Source organism: Kogia breviceps, chromosome 18 (genome assembly GCF_026419965.1).
Source record: "Kogia breviceps isolate mKogBre1 chromosome 18, mKogBre1 haplotype 1, whole genome shotgun sequence".
Classification (NCBI taxonomy): domain Eukaryota; kingdom Metazoa; phylum Chordata; class Mammalia; order Artiodactyla; family Physeteridae; genus Kogia; species Kogia breviceps.
Window position 1 is genome coordinate 31156429 of NC_081327.1, and position 16181 is coordinate 31172609.

The window sequence follows — 16181 nt, forward strand, 5'->3', positions numbered from 1 at the left end:
CCCTCTGATATCAGGCACAGGATATTGGTGGGGAAATATGGCTCCTTCCCTCCAGGACTTAGGACCTGACTTCTGGGGGGAGAAGACTCCTACCTAGAGTCTTAATTCAGAGGAAGAAGCACCATGAAGGATGGAGGGAGGGCATAGCCAGAGGAGGGCCCTGCCCGAGCAAAGGCCTGGTGGCTGGAATGGCAAATCTCATGAGAGAGCTCAAAAGGGCTCTCTCAATGGAGGGCCCTAAATATAGACGGAAGCACTTGGAATAATTCCTAGAGTTTCTTTTCTGGGGGATTGGGAGCACAATGGAGGGCCAAATTCTCATCTTTTTGACTTCAGGATTAAACTGACTTTTTCCACGTTGACCAGGGTAGGTGGTCTTGGGTGCACCTGGAGAAATAAGCGCCACAGCGGGACTTCGCAGGCGGGCCGGTGGTCAAGCCTCCGCGCTTCCACTGTAGGCGGCAAGGGTTCTCGGGGAAATAAGCTCTCTCATTCCTTGAGGTGTGGCCAAAAAAAAAGCCCCATGTACCTCATGTCTTAAAGAAAGCGGACACAGAGTTCTAAAGGAAATCAGGCAACGGGACCAGATGATCCCTCCCTTATCTTGTGACCCTTCTGCCTGTGTGTCTGTTGGGACGACGCTGAGGTTGCAGAAATGGAACCCTGGTGGTGTGGATTAGGGGGTGGGGAGGGCAGGAGAGCACTGGCCAGCTGGCCGCTCCCCGGGCCTTGGTTCCTTGGATGGGATGCAGTCACAGCCCTCCCCAGGGCCTAGGAGGGACCACTTGGGAGAGGTCCCATTGGGGGGTGGGGACAGGAAGAGAGGGTGTGTTGAGATGTCATTTTTCATGGGCATATGGATGAATGCCCTGCAGGCTGTGGGGCCGTCTGCCCCGTGGGCCACCTCTGTGCCCCAGGGAGCGCTCACAGCGGGCTTGTCATCTGGGGAGCAGTGTTGAGTCTACCCAGAGCCTCCTGTGGACAAGGATCACCACAGTGGGCACCCCTGAGGTCATGTCTTGAAAGTCTGGGCTGGAGGAGGCTTTGGGGACACATGCCTGACAGGGAGGCTCTCATTCATATTCTAGGCCCTTCCCAGGCAGAGCTGCAAGTGCCCGATTCTCCGGTCCTCGAAGCTTAGCAGTCCTGGGTCCCCTTCCCTCAAGGGGCCTCCTCCTGTGGGTGGCAATGCACACCCATGACTTGGCCAGAGCGTGGATCCCTGTTCCTGCTTCACTGGAGAATAATGTCTCTGCCACCCCATGGATAGCTCAACCCCCCTTAAGGGCATGCGTCTCCTAATGGCACGTGATGTGGCAGGAAGAGCCCTGGGCTGGGAGGCTCATTCACGCCCAGCCCCGAGCCTCAGTTTCCCTTCCTATGAAATGAGAGAGTTAGACTTGATGATCCCCAAATTCCCTTTCCATGCTGACCTTGTAGGATATTTGTCCACATGAGATGACCCTAATGGTGGAATCTCAGGCTCCATTACTGGTGCGTGCAGGGGGTATTTTGGAGAAGGCCCTGCCCAGGGCTTTCTGTTTCCCCACAGGATACGTTGAGCTGACCCTGCTGTCTTTTTGAATATCTGCCTGTGCGTGTGGCTTTGGTAGAGAGAAGGGGAGCGGGAGCTGGCTGGATTTCTTTTTTTTTTAAGGAGAGGTTTTTAATATTTATTTATCTATTTATCTATCTATTTATTTACTTATTTATTTATTTATGGCTGCATTGGGTCTTCGTTGCTGTGCGCAGGCTTTCTCTGGTTGCGGCGAGCGGGGGCTACTCTTCATTGCAGTGTGTGGCCTTCTCATTGCGGTGGCTTCTCTTGTTGCAGAGCACGATCTCTAGGCGCACGGGCTTCAGTAGTTGTAGCACACAGGCTCAGTAGTTGTGGTGCATGGGCTTAGTTGCTCCGCAGCATGTGGGATCTTCCCGGACCAGGGCTCGAACCCGTGTCCCCTGCGTTGGCAGGCAGATTCTTAACCACTGCACCACCAGGGAAGCCCTGGCTGGGTTTCTTAGCCTCCCCATCGGTCAGCAGAAAGCATCTCTCAGACCATCTCTCTTCCCTCCCCCACAGCACTGGGCCCTCTTCCCCACCCACCCACCCGAGGTCCCATCTCCTGTTCTGACCAGCTTTCTGTATGAGGTGTCACTCATTCTGTGTTCCACGTGGTTCCAGTGCTGGATAGGAAATATGGGACCATAGGGGCTTCAGATCCAGAGGATGGCAGGGAGGGTAGGGAGCCCTCACAGAGGTCTGGTTTCTGGTAGAAGAGGAGGAGGATGGAGCCTCTAAAAAGCAAATCAGACTTTAACATGGAAAAGTAAACCTCTTATGAGCACCAGCCAGACCACCTTATGATGCTCAAAGCGTGTCTTCTTCTCACTCAGGCTAGAATACAAAAGGTTTCTTTCTGCCTTCTCAGTCTTGGGAGGTACCAGGCTCCAGGGAGGGTGTGTGAAGAAAATCCCTTGCTGCCACATTGGCCAAATGGAAGGGGGAAAAGCATAGGAAGACACTGGCATGTGCAAAGTCCCTAGGAGGAACCATGTGAGAGTCAAGAAACTTAAAGGAGGCCGGAGTAGCACGGAGAGCAAAGAGGAGAGGGAGAGAGAGGAGGTCACGGCCCACATCATGAAGGGGCAGAGGGGGCCTGGCCTTTATTTTGATGGGCAGGAGAGACGGCCAGGAGGCAAGATCTGGGGTGGAGCTTCGCAGAGGGACACCTCTTCAGGTTTGGGAAGACTTGAGGGGAAGGCACCATCTTCTGAGCCTGGTTCCTTGCTCCTTGGTCCCCTCTAAATGCTCTCTTGGGCCTGTTTCTCTTCCCCCCTCAGGGTCCAAAGCAAGGGTCTGACCCACTAAGCTGACCAGGAGTGCTCCTGGGGGCTGGAAGGCAGGGCCCCTGGCACAAAGAGTCAGAGTGGTTTCACCAGTCCCCAAGTCCTGAGTCCAACATGGAACTTCCAGGCCTTGGGATGTAAGCCTTCAGGATAGTGACACCAGTTGGGAGACTCACTTTACCCAAGACAGCACCCCCAAGGGGGTTGGGAAGCCCAGGCCCCCAACTTGATGCCCCAAGGACAGTATCAGGATGACCTGGCAGCCCTGGGCAGCTCCTTCCACAAAATGAAAACTTTCACCATCACAAGGGGCAGACAGCTTGCTTGGAGTCTTGCCCCTTGTGGACCCCAGCCCAGCTGGGACCCTAAAAAGCCCTGGGGCTCATGTCTGCTCCAGAAAGGTACAGCCCCTCAGCTTCCTTGGCACCCCAGGCGCAGGAGAGCATCTCAGCCAGGTCTGCGCAGGAGGACTTACAGACGTGGAACCCCAGAGCTTGCCAGGACAGCACCAACCTGCTTGACCCCTCCCAGTCCTGGCCCTTCCATCCAAGCCCAGAAACTCAGACCTAGGCCTACAACAAAAGACCGGGAAGTCCCCCAGCATGGGTGCGGGCATTTGCTGCTTCCTCCAGGGAGGAAACAAGGGCTGCCCAAGGCCAGGTACTGTGGAAGCACATTCTGCTACCTGGGCTGCTGACCCAGGACAGGATAGGCCCCTGGTATTCGGGACCAGCCTTGGGCAATGGGGAACGCAGAGGGAAGGCTTGGCCTTCAAATCTGGGTCCAAATCCCAGTATCCTGAAATACTAACTTTGGGTTCCTCTGTGCCTCAGTTTCCTCATCTGTTAAATGGGCTGATAATAATACCTTCCACATAGGGTTCTGGTAAGGACTGGGTTCGCCTAGAGGGAGTGTCACATGGTGACCAAGAGCAGGGGTTCTGGAGCTGCCTTGCCTGGGTCCAAATCCCAGATCCTGTGCTGCTAGCTGTGTAATCTCGGCATGTTACCCTTTCTGTCTCTGTTTCACCTGTAAAAATGGAGATAAAAGGGCTGCCATGCGGATTAAAGGAGCAAGCCCATGTACCCAGAACACTGTCTGGTATGTCCTAAGTGCTCACAAATGCCACCTATTGGTTATACTCCACAGAGTTGGTACTTGGCACACAGAGGTGCCCAGTAAATGTGGGCTCCATCCTCTGGTCGCCCTGACTCTCACATCTTGTGTTTCCTACCCCCAAATCCAAACACCCAAGATTCCCTTTGATTTCCCACCAATAAAATCTTATTAGCTTGTTCACACTCAAGTGTAAATGATGGACGGCCATTTAATTTATACCAGAGGAGCATATGCACACCTTCAGCCAAAGGAGCAATGTGCTGATGGTGGACTCCAGGCCACAGGCCAGGCTGGGGATAGAGAGCATTTGGGAAGGTAGCTCTCCCAGAGTCCTTCAGTGATAACCTCCTCAGCAGGCCAGGTATCTCCAGGCTGGAAAGAGTATTGGGTTTAAGACCCAGCTCTGCTCCTGACTGCTGTCTGACTTTCAGCAACTCACTTGACCTGTCTGAATCTCAGCTTCCTCATCTGCCTAATGGGATAACTTGTCTTCTGCCATCCTCAAGGGGGCTGTCCCAAATTAAATGCATCTGAAAATGGTCTGCATTTGTCTCTCAGGATTGTGGTTATTTGTCCACGTGTCCATCTGCTCTTCCCAGCCTGGATAGGGAGCAGATGTTCAGTGAACATGAGCTGAACTGCAGTGCACATCCTGATCTCGGGGCATAATCCCTCCCGTGCACCCAGTCACAGCCACATTCGCATTCTCATCCATTCCCCACCATGCCCCGCAGTGGCCTGGGGAAGCTTGGAATATCCCATCTAGCAGATGAGGAAACTGAGGCCTGGGGGAGTCAGGGCATTCGCCTGAAGTGGTGGAGCTGGGAATCACCCACAAGCACTTGACTGCAAAATCCGTGCTGTCACGTGATTTCTGGATATCAGAGTTGGTGCTGGAAGGGGAGTAGGTTCCCTTCTCACAGGGATGTGGGACCGGCAGGAGACAAAAATACAAGGACACCTACTGGCTTCAGGCACAGGCTACATTAGCCTGAACTTCTGGTCATCAGATTCTCGTGACCTCTGCGTGGAGGGGTTCTTATCATCCTACAGATGGCAAACTTCAGGCTCAGCGAAGTAAAGGCATTTGGCCAGTAAGTTGAAGAGGAGGATTGAAGCCAGGGGTGCCTGACACTGATGGTTGTGCCTGTGACCGTTACCATGCAGTGTCCTCACCCACACTCACACACACCCGGCTGGCTTGAGAGGCAGGGGGGATAGAAGATCTGGGAGTGAAAGCCGCTGCGCTGTGGGGATGTCACGGGAAGGTGGGCAGATGATCTTCCTGGAGGGCAGACCCGTCCACAGGGATGGATATATCCTCTGCAGGACAGGAGCTCCTGTCCCCGGAGGAATGCAAAAAGCCAGGGAGGTCATAGTCAGCTCTGAAGGGGTGGTGGACTAGTGGCCACTCAGGACTGCTGCTGACCCCCGCCTGGGGGAGGCTTCTCACCTTCTTTCTGCTCCTCCTGTCCTCTCTGTCCCATTTCTTCCTCATCTCTGCCTGTGTCCCTTGTGTGACTTGGACAAGTTCCTTCACCTCTCTCCTAAATTCATAGCGTTTAACACCATCCAAAGGGCCAAGGGCTCAGTAAGGGCAATTATGGTCGTTTTTCTTTTCTCCCCTCCCTCCATCCTGGCGAACACTGAAGAAAAGGAGGCTGGACCCCCTGGGTTCTAAGTCTTCTCCTTCCTATCCTGTCCCATTCCTTCTTAGTCTCCAGGGAGGCAGGGAGAGCCGAACTCAGCCTGGAGTCTACTGGCGCGACCCGGGTGTGCCAACCCCCATCCCTTCGCCTCAGTATCGCACCCACGAAAGGGGCGAGCGCTCGCCGCGTCCCTTGGTGCCATCTCTGGGTGTCCTCCGCACAGGTGGCTGAGCTCCAAGAGGCGCGGGACGGGGGCCCTGCAGGAGCGCGTGTGCAGCCCCCGCCCATCCCGCGCTCGCGCCCGCGCCGGGGCACCGAGAACCCACGTGATTTCCCGGCAGAGGCAGCCGGCTCTCAGCGCCCGCCGCCGCCAGGCTGCTCTGCGCACCTACTTTCAGTTTCGTGCTCAGCGCGGCGAAGCTGGGAGCGCCGCCGGGAGCGCCGCCGGGAGCGCAGCCGGTGAGTGCCCACCACTTCGCGGGGCGGCGGGACCGGGGTGCAGACGCCGCGCGGGGCGGGGAGCAGGGGATGCCAGAGGACTCTGGAGCTGGGCGTACCCATGGCCAGGTAGCTGACCTGATGGATGGTCGGGCCGACGGATGGCTGGACTGATGAACAGGTGGGCAGATGGGGAGCTGGTGGCGGGGGAGCGCTCAGCCTGCCACCCTGCAGAGTTTGGGGGATGAGTTTCGAGCCGCAGAGAAAAGCAAGTCTGGGTCACCCGGGTTGGGTTTCGGGACGCTGCTGCGTTCCTGCTCCCTCCCATTCCTCCCCACCTTCGCGCCGCTCCTGTCACCTCCTGGAGCTTCAACCGCTAATTGTCTTTTAAAGAATTCAGAAGTCCGCGCTGCTCATTGCGTGGGACTTCGTAGCCTAAAAGAGCTTTTTATGATGGACAATTCCAAACGTGTGCAAAAGTAGAAGGAATAGGGGCTCCCTGGAGGCGCAGTGGTTAAGAATCCGCCTGCCAATGCAGGGCACACGGGTTCGAGCCCTGGTCGGGGAGGATCCCACAAGCGGTGGAGCAACTAAGCCCGTGAGCCACAGCTACTGAGCCTGAGCTCTAGAGCCGGTGCTCCGCAACAAGAGAAGTCACCGCGATGAGAAGCCCACGCACCGCAAGAAGAGTAGCCCCCACTCGCTGCAACTAGAGAAAGCCCACATGCAGCAACAAACGCAGCCAAAATAAATTAATTAAAATAATAAATAAAAGTAGAAGGAATAGAATTAGGTTGAGCTGTACAAATATGTCAGTTTTGATATAACCAAGCCCCACGTAACCGCCACTTAGGCTTCAACAGTCATCACCCCAGACCAGCCCAGTTTCGTCCCTACCACACTTCATTTTGAAACAAATGGCAAACAGACATAACAGCATCTCAAACGAACTTTCCCACAAGGTACTAAAATAAGGAGTTTTTAAAAAGACATAACCACAATACCATCAACATAACTTTAAACATTTTAACAGCAATTCCTTAATGTCAAATCTCCACAGACTATTCCTGATGAACGTTTTAACCTCATAAGTAATAGGTGAATACGTGGGTGCCCTTTTGTTTACATGGGTGTCGTTTTGCTACTTGCTTTTTGCGTTTCCAAGTCGTTTTCTGCCATTTTCTCCCCCGGGGGGCCAGGACCTGGAGTTTGCTGGGATGGCCATTTGGGGAGGTGCAGGGAGGTTCCCCCACCTTCAGCACCGTTTGCATCCATTTTATACGTTGGGGTTCTTATGTTTCCTTTTTAAGAGGTTGGAGGTTCTGCAGGCTTCAAAAGCAGTTTGAAAACCAGTACTTCCCAGCCTCCCAAACCTGGGGATGGCAGGAGGTAGGGTGTACCCAGGGCCAGTACATGGAGCCTCATCCCTTCAAATTGCTTTTCTTTCTAAGAAGCAGTAAGCTCAGAAAACACTAGGCTTGGTCTCTTACCAGAGAACAGAGCGGGGCGGGGTAAACCTGATGATTTCATGGTGCATGCAGGCCCCTCATCCAGCGTGCTTTCCTCAAAACTTACCAATAGCACCGACTGGTCATTGATTATGCCCACCTGCCTCCCCTCCAAAGCACAGCACCAGGACTTCCCTGGTGGTGCAGTGGTTAAGAATCCACCTGCCAATGCAGGGGACACGGGTTCGAGCCCTGGTCCGGGAAGATCCCACATGCCGCGGAGCAACTAAGCCCGTGTGCCACAGCTACTGAGCCTGAGCTCTAGAGCCCGTGCTCCGCAACAAGAGAAGCCACCACAGTGAGAAGTCCACGCACCCCAGTGAAGAGTAGCCCCCGCTGTCCGCAACTAGAGAAAGCCTGTGCAGCAACGAAGACCCAATGCAGCCAAAAACAGAAACAAAAACAAAAAAACAAAGCACAGCACCAGCTAGATTGGAGCCTGGCATGGGAGGCAGAAGGACCAGGGCTCTCAGCACCTTGAATTTGCTTGGTGACCATGGACTAGTTTATCTCTCAGAACCTCGGTTTCTCATCTGTAAAATGGGGATGATAACACGTCCTTCAAAGTGTGTTTCATGGGTTGGATGAAATGAGGCATGCCCTGTGCATGGTCAGCCTCAAGGTACCGCACCAGCATGAGGAGTGATGGGTCCTTGATGAAAGCAGACAAGCGGAAGGGAAAGTTCCTTGGAAGAGTTTCCCAATATGCTTAGCCTTATTCCTCCACCAGATACAGAGGTGCCTGGATGTTTGTAGGGCCAAGTCAGTCTCCTTACACCGAACACATATACCCACCTCCCCTCTGAGAAAAATTCAGCCAAATTACTTAGTATGTCTTCCCCTGTCTGTTATGGATTGAATTGTGTCCCTGAAAAAGATACGTTGAAGTCCTAACCCCTCTACCTCAGAATGTGGCTTTATTTCGAAAAAAGGTCGTAGCAGATGTAATTAATTAAGATGAGTTCATACTACAGTAGGTGGGTCCTTAATTCAATATGAATGGTGTCCTTGTAAGAGAGGAGGCCAGCATAGGAAAATCGAGACACGGGGAGAAGACACCCATGTGATACAGACAGAGGTTGGAATGAGGTTTCTACAAATTAAGGAGGTCCAAGAACTGCCCAGAAACCACCAGAAGCCAAAAGAGGCATAGCAGGGCCCACCCCTAGAGGCTTCAGAGGGAGCATGGCCCTGCCCACACCTTGGTTTCAGGCTTCTGGCCTCCAGAACTGTGAGAGTATAAATTTCTTACATTTTAATCCACCCAGTTTGTGGTTCTTTGTAGCAAAGCTGGGAAACTAATTTGCCATCCCAGAATCTCTCCTCTGCTTTCCACACAGAGTCCCATTAAGGATTAAGCAAATTAAATACAGGTGCAAATACTTTGTAAAAACTTTTTGGAGGCCTTCTAAGGATGTAAACTACGGGTTTTCTTTACCAGATCTATTTTTTGAGTGTTGCTGGTAGCCCAAAGTCTGTCTTGGATGAAACTCAGTCTTCAAGGCAAACACCCAAATGATTTGAGAAGGAAACAAACAAACAAAAAGTCTGAAAAAATGATCAGTCTGATGGTTAGTGCAGGCTGTCTGGAGGAGGGAAGGCTTTTGGTTACTCAGACCACCCTGAAGATCATATCTCTGCCATCCACTGCCCTTAAAACCAGGAGGAAGCAATGAGGCAGGCAAGCACTTGGTTATATGTGGGACTTGTTACCCATAAAATAAGCATGCTTATGTAACCTGTATGCCACCTGGGGTTTTCTAGATCCTTGAGAGCTGGGTGAAATTGTCATGAACCCCCATTATGCTCCTTTGGGAGCCCCTAGGTATTCTCAAGATCTCTGTGGATCTGGAAGGTGGAGATGAATGTCAGCATAGTTCTTCTGGCCACCTCTGACCCCAGACTCTTCTGCTGTGCAGTCATCCTCTCTCACTAGTAGAGCAGGGCATGAAACCAGTAGGTTTCCTGGGGTGAAACGATGGGAGACCTGGGGAAACGTGAGTTCACTTGTTTACCCTGCCTGTTTCAACCCTGATTCTCTGTGATGGGACTCCTGCTACATCCTGTGAGTCACTCCAAAGTCTTCTGATAAATTCCCAGACACAGGAGTCTTTCCCAGAAAGGTTTTTAGCAGCCCTTCCAGCTGGGATGCCTCTGACATTTGGCAAAGGAGAACCTCAATAAACTTGAGGGAATGTTGAGTTCACACTCAGATGACCTCTATTCTCAGTTTGGTTTTCTTCCTTCCAGACTTTTTTCTATGTGTGCATATTCCTATCTTTTTTAATGGACTCATAACATAAAAACCAAAATGGAATTACACTTTTTAAACAAAATAGCATGGAATTATGTATTAAAGGAAGATTAAATGCTATGATATCCTTTTTTTAATTGTTTAGTTTTTAGTAGCTAGTTCATTCGCATAGTACAATAATATAAAACAAATAAAAAGGTATAAAGGTATGTAATGAAAAGTAAGTCTCCCTCCCTCCCCAGTCTCCTGGCCGCCTGATAACCCTTCCTGAAAACAACCAATGTTATCAGGTTCTTATGTCTCCTTCCAAAGACAGTCCAGGTGGGCACATGGAGATATATATATGTGTGTGTGTGTGTGTGTGTGTGTGTGTGTGTGTATGTGTGTGTGTGTATACACACACACACACACACACATATATATACATATATCCCCTTCTCACAAATGGTAGTATACTGTATATAGTGTTTTTTATCTTGTTTTTTTAAATTTAATGTAATTTGGAAATCTTTCCACATCAAAACAAAACAAATCTGCCTTTTTTCTTTTTCTTTTTAACAGCTACATAGTATTTCAGTGCATGGTTGTTCCATAATTGATATAACTGTTGTTGGGCATTTAGGTTGTTTCTCATCTCTTGTTATTTCAATCAGTGCTGTAACAAATATCCTTGTTCAAGCATCGTTTTTGCCTACATGAGAATAAATCTTTACGGAAAACATCCAGGAGTGTGTTCGCAAGGTCAAGGGGAAAATATGCAGTTTGAACTTTGATAAATCTGGCAAATTACCCTCCTTAAGTGTTGTACTAATTTTCACTCCAACATGTATGAGGAGACCAGCTTCCCCCCCATTCCCCAACATGTGTTATCAAACTTCTCCATATTTGCAGGTCTGGTAGACAAGTAATGGTGTCCTATTTTTTTTTTCATTTCTCTTATTATGAATGATTTGGGGCATCCTTTCAAATATTTAAGGCTCATTTATAGTTCCTTTTCCATAAACTGTTCATATCCTTTTCGTACTTTTCCATTGAGTTGTTGGTCTTTTTCCTATTGAGCTGTAAAAGCATTTTACATATTAAGGAAATTAGCTCTTTGTAGTATGAGTATACTGTCATCTTAAGTGGCTGCATAGTTGTCCAAAGAATGGCTGAACCATAATCTTTGTTAAACATTAAATTGGATCTTGTTTTCTCCTACTACATATGGACTGTTTCCTCTGTTTTATATATATAAAAAAAAACAAGAGGTGACATTTTAATTCTTTCCATAGCCCTTCCCAGAATTCCTCTCAGGGAAGGAAGTATTTCTGGAAAAATACCTTGATAGGATTGGGGTGGGTGGGGCCTGTGTGCAAAGAGGTCAGCAGGAACCAGGACATGGAGGGGCAGGGCAGACTCATGGCATGGAGCATGTGTATGGGCTGGGAGTGCAATATTTGCTCCTGAAAAGAAGGAAGAAGGAGAGAGGAGAGGAGAAGGTGGAGAAAAGGTAGGCCACACAGGAAGAAGACCCCCAGAAACTTCTTGGGGGTAGGATAGCCAAAGGTCATTTTCGCTAGGGTGATGCCCCTACTTCCTGCGAGGTGGTTAACTGACAGCACAGACTCCAGCACGGGCTCCACTCTGCAATCATTAACCCGCTCAGCACACATTTGCTGAGTTTCTACGTGCCAGGCCCTGCACTAGGTACTGGGCTACAGCTAGGAGTACGACAGAGTCCCTGCCCCGGGGAGCTGATGTACCAGTAGAAACAGACAGTGCACAAGTTCACAAAGATGTGCGGTAGACATCAGGTAGTGGTGACTGTGGTGCAGGAAGACAAGGCAAGCGAAGGGGCCGGCATGCTGGGGGCAGAGGGAGGGTTGTGTTTGGAGCAGAGGGGCCAGGCGTGACCTTCTCATAAGGGGCTCTTGGGACAATTGAGCAGAGTGAGGCAAGGAGTCATGAACCATGATGGTGCCTGGAGTGGAGAAGGGAGGGGAGGAGGGAAGGGAGGGAGAGGAGGAGGAAGGGAAGGAGGAGTTGTTAAACTCACAGTTGTTTAAGCCTCTTATGAGTGAATTTTTTACCTGTAATTTAACAAAGGGCTGGACCTAGAGCAGGAGCCCTCTGTCTGAGGAGCTCTGCCTGTGGGGAGGCTGTAAGCTTCCCCAGGCCATGGTATTTCAGGTGGCTGTCTGAGCCAGTTCATCTGTAGCAGGAAACATGGGGCTGCCCAGGTTGACATCCAGCCTTGCGGTGAACCTCCTGGTGACCAGAGCTCTGCTCACAATCTGGATGGTTTCCTTCAGCTCCGCTCCCAATGTGGACTTCTAAAGCGATATATGGACTTTATTTTTATTTTTTTTATTGTGTTAAAATACACATAAAGGGCTTCCCTGGTGGCGCAGTGGTTGAGAATCTGCCTGCCGATGCAGGGGACACGGGTTCATGCCCCGGTCCGGGAAGATCCCACATGCCGCGGAGCGGCTGGGCCCGTAAGCCTGTGCGTCTGGAGCTTGTGCATCCGGAGCCTGTGCTCCGCAATGGGAGAGGCCACAACAGTGAGAGGCCCGTGTACCACTAAAAAAAAAAATAAAAAATAAAATACACATAAAATTTCCCATCTTAACCATGTTTAAGTGTACTACAGTTCAGTGCTTTTTTTTTTTTTTTTGCGGTACGCGGGCCTCTCACTGTTGTGGCCTCTCCTGTTGCGGAGCACAGGCTCCGGACGCCTAGGCTCAGCGGCCATGGCTCACGGACCCGGCCGCCCCGCAGCATGTGGGATCCTCCCAGACCGGGGCACGAACCCACGTCCCTTGCATCGGCAGGCGGACTCTCAACCACTGCGCCACCAGGGAAGCCCCAGTTCAGTGCTTTAAAGGACATTCATGTTGTTGTGAATCCATCACCACCGTCCATCCCCATGACTCTTATCATGTTGTAAAACTGAAATCCTGTGCCCATTACCCAGTAACTCCCCATTCTTCCCTTCCCCCAGCCCCTAGCAACCATCATTCTACCACCTATCTCTATGGATTTGACTACTCTAAGTATCTCCTATAGGTGGAATCATACATTATTTGTCTTTTGAGGACTGGTTTATTTCACTTAGCTGAGATGTCCTCAGGGTTCATCTATACTGCAGAATTTCCTTCCTTTGAAAGGCTGAATAATATTCCATTGTGTGTATAATCACATTTTGCTTATTCATTCACCCATCAATGGACACTGGGTTGCTTCCATGTTTTACCTATTATGATCAATGCTGCTATGAACATGGGTGTACAAATATCTCTTCAAGACCCTGCTTTTAATTCTCTTGAATATATATCCAGGATCCAGGGTCATAGGGTAATTCTATTTTGAATTTTTTGAAGCACCTCCATACTGTTTTCCACAGAAGCGACACCATTTTACATTCCTACCAACAGTGCACAAGGGTTCCAGTTTCTCCACATCCTCACCAACACTTTTTGTTTTCTGTTTTTTTGATAGTTGCCATCCTAATGGGTGTGAGGTGATATCTCGTAGTTTTGATTAGCATTTAATGATTAGTGATGTTGAGCATCTTTTCATGTGCTTATTGGCCATTTGTATATCTTTGGAGAAATGTCTGTTCATGTCCTTTTCCCATTTTTGAATTAGATTGTTTTGTTGTTGTTGAGTTTTAGGAGTTCTCTCTATATTCTGGATATTAATTCTTATCAGATATGTGTTTTGCAAATATTTTTCCCATTCTATGGGTTGCCTTTTTACTCTGTGGGTAGAGTCTTTTGATGTATGATTTTTTAAATTTTCATGAAGTCCAATTTTTCTGTTTATTCTTTTGATGTCTGTGCCTTCGGTGTCATCTCCAAGAAATCACTGCCAAACCCAGTGTCACAGCTTTCATCCTATGTTTACTTCTAATAGTTGTATTATTTTAAGTCTTATGTTTAGGGCCTTGATCCATTTTGGGGTTTTTTGTTTGTTTGTTTTATTAAATTTTTGTTTATTTATTTATTTTTGGCAGCATTGGGTCTTCATTGCTGCACGTGGGCTTTCTCTAGTTGCAGTGAGCGGGCTTCTCATTGTGGTGGCTTCTCTTGTTGTGGAGCCCGCCTTCTCTAGGCGTGTGGGCTTCAGTAGTTGTGGCACTTGGTCTCAGTACTTGTGGCTCGTGGGCTCTAGAACACAGGCTCAGTAGTTGTGGTGCATGGACTTAGTTGCTCCGCAACATGTGGGATCTTCCCAGACCAGGGATTGAACCCATGTCCCCTGCATTGGCAGGCGGATTCTTAACCACTGTGCCACCAGGGAAGTCCCCCTTGATCCATTTTGATTTAGTTTTTATATATGGTGTTAGGTAAGGGTCCAACTTCATTCCTTTGCATGTGGATATCCAGTTTTCCCAGTACTATTTGTTGAAAAGACTGTCCTTTCCCCATTGAATGGTCTTGGCATTCTTGTCAAAAATCATTTGACTATATATGTGAGGGTTTATTTCTGGGCTCCCTATTCTGTTCCATTGTTCTGTATGTCTGCCTTTATGCCAATACCACACTGTTTTGATTACTGTAGCAAGTTTTGAAATCAGGAAATGTGAGTCCTCCAGTTTTGTTTGTTTTTTTTTTCAGGATTGTTTTGACTATTTGGAGTCCCTTGAGATTCCATATGAATTTTAGGATGTGTTCTTTAATCTCTGCAAAAAAGAAGTCATTGGGATTTTGATAGGAATTGCATTGAATCTGTAGATCACTTTGGGTAATATTGACTATTTTTTTAAGGAAAATACTTTTTTTTATTTTTAGTTTTTTAATATTTACTTATTTATTTGGTTGCTCCGGGTCTCAGTTGCAGCTTGCCAGCTCCTTAGTTGTGGCACATGGGCTCCTTAGTTGTGGCAGGCGGGCTCCTTAGTTGCAGTTCGCCGGCTCCTTAGTTGCAGCACATGGGCTATTTAGTTGCCGCTCACCAGCTCCTTAGTTGCATCTCGCCAGCTCCTTAGTTGCAGTATGCGGACTCCTTAGTTGTGGCATACAAACTCTCAGTTGTAGCATGCATGTGGGATCTAGTTCCCTCACCAAGGATTGAACCTGGGCCCCCTGCATTGGGAGCATGGAGTCTTAACCACTGCACCACCAGGGAAGTCCCAATATTGACATTTTAACAATGGTGAGTCTTCCAATCCATAAACATGGGATGTGTTTCCATTTATTTATGTCTTATTTAATTTCTTTCAGCAACATTTTGTAGTTACATTGTACAGATCTTTCACCTCCTTGGTTAAGTTAACTTCTAAGTATTTTATTCTTTTTGATGCTATTATAAATGCAATTGTTTTGGTAATTTCCTTTCCAGATTGTTATCTTTCCTATTTGGAAACACAACTGATTTGTTTGTGTTGACTTTGCATCCTGCTGCCTTGCTGAATTCATTTATTAGTTCTAACAGGTTTTTTGTGGAGTCTTTAGGATTTTCTACATAGAAGATCCTGTCATCTGCAAACCGATTATTTTACTTCTTCCTTTGCAATTTGGATGTCTTTTATTTCTTTTTCTTGCCTAATCGATCTGGCTAGAACTGCCAGTTCTGTGTTGAATAGAAGTGGTGAAAGCAGACATCCTTGCCTTTTCCTGATCTTAAAGCAAAAGCTTTCAGTCTTTCACCATTGAGTATGATGTTTGCTATGGGTTTTTCATATATGACTTTTATTATGTGGAGTAGTTTCCTTCTATTCCTGGTTTGTTGAATTCTTTTATTGTAAAAGGGTGTATAATTTTGTCAAATTTTTTTCTGCATCAATTGAAATGATTGTGTGGTTTTTTTCCCTTCATTTTGTTGATGTGGCTAATTACACTGATCAATTTTCATATGTTGAACCATCCTTGCATTCCAGGAATAAATCTCACTTGGTCATGGTGTATAATCTTTTTAATTTGATGTGCTGAATTTGGTTTGCTAGTATTTTGTTGGGGATATTTACATCATTGTTCATAAGGGATATTAGTCTCTAGTTTTCTTGTAGTGTCTTTGTCTGGCTTTGGTATCAGGGCAGTGCTGGCCTCCTAGAATGAGTTAGGAAGTGTTCTTCCTCTTCAGTTTTTGGGAAAACTTTTGGGAAAAGTTTGAGAAGGATTTGTATTAGTTCTTTTCTAACTTTCTGGTAGAATTCACCAGTGAAGCCATCAGCTCCAAGACTTTTCTTTGTTGGGAGATTCTTTTTATTGCTGATATATCTCCTTACTAGTTATAGGTGTATTCAGATTTTCTACTTCTTTGTGATTTAATGTTGGAAGGTTTTGTGTTCCTAGGAATTTGTCCATTTCATCTAGGTTAGCCAGTTTGTTGACATACAATTGTTTGTAGTATTCTCTTACAATTCTCTTTATTTCTTTA

General features: G+C 48.2%; 1 protein-coding gene across 1 annotated transcript in view; it reads left to right on the top strand.

The window, feature by feature from the left end:
* Positions 1 to 16181, top strand: part of NLRC5 (NLR family CARD domain containing 5) — a 116897-nt gene that overhangs the window by 18576 nt on the left and 82140 nt on the right. Inside the window, exon 9 of the mRNA XM_059044007.2 lies at positions 5839 to 6074. The gene's annotated coding sequence lies outside the window, so the exon portion shown is untranslated. The remainder of the gene's footprint in view (positions 1 to 5838; positions 6075 to 16181) is intronic.